The sequence below is a fragment of the Pollachius pollachius genome, assembly GCF_949987615.1.
Source record: "Pollachius pollachius genome assembly, chromosome: 19".
Lineage (NCBI taxonomy): Eukaryota > Metazoa > Chordata > Actinopteri > Gadiformes > Gadidae > Pollachius > Pollachius pollachius.
This window is the reverse complement of record NC_136952.1, coordinates 11,982,369-11,983,376: the sequence shown is the minus strand read 5'-3', so window position 1 is coordinate 11,983,376 and position 1,008 is coordinate 11,982,369.

Below are 1,008 nucleotides of genomic sequence, written 5' to 3'. Positions count from 1 at the left end.
ACTTAAGGAGAAAACTGGTGAGCAGCGAAAGAGTCAATGTCACATATTGTTTACAGGACTCATGTAACAAACATTGCATGCGTCGCTGCTGTTGGTCTGAACTGACACAAACTGACCAATTAGATCCCTCCATCCTGTCGGCTGATTTAGAGGTACAGACAGGTCCCTGGCTCCAGGGAGCCAGGAGGTTAGCTACTTTCCCCTGGCCCACCCAACAAGCTTTAGGGCTCCCTGGCACTACCTCCGCCGTACCACCACCATTTTGATGTGCCTCATCGTTCTCTGACTGAAGCTTTCACAGGGCTGAGGCTGACTAGTTTTCCTCCACATAGACGGATAAATTGAGGGTGTCAGCCATGCTAAAGCAAAGGGTTGAGTGTTGTCCAAGTCCAAATCCAAGTGGGTCCCGGGTGGGTATATAGACCCCCCATGTGGGACTCAATGTCACCACCCAATTAGTGTTAAAGACAACCCTACTGGGTGTGTCCCCACGAGCCAGTGTACAGTTAGAGATTTAAGCTGTATAAATGCATTCTTTGAATTGGCCAGTGAAAGTCTGCAAAACATTTGATCTATCATTTCCTTCAGGCGACATCAACCGCCTCTTATTTTTCTGTGTATTATTGACTCAACTTCAGAAATACATTTCTATGGTTTTGAGGACCTTCTGTCTTCCATTTCCAAAAAGTGCCTCGAATGTTGAATGTTTTTTTTACAGATTTAAAGATCTTTTAATACTTTTTTCAGTTAAAGAGATTTTAGCTTTATTCTTTCTTTCTCTCTCTATCACTATCTCTATCACTCTTTTGTTATAGGTTCTTAATCCACAGTGAACCGCTCAAAAGACTCTCACTGGTTCCATTCCCCGACTTTCTCTCTCCCCAACTCACTCTTCCATGTCCCCTCTCTCTCCTTTTCTCACATCCTGCCTTTCATATCTCTCTCTGTCTTTCTGGATATAGCTCTCTCATCCCTGGCTTATGTACTCCCTTTATACCTCACTCTATT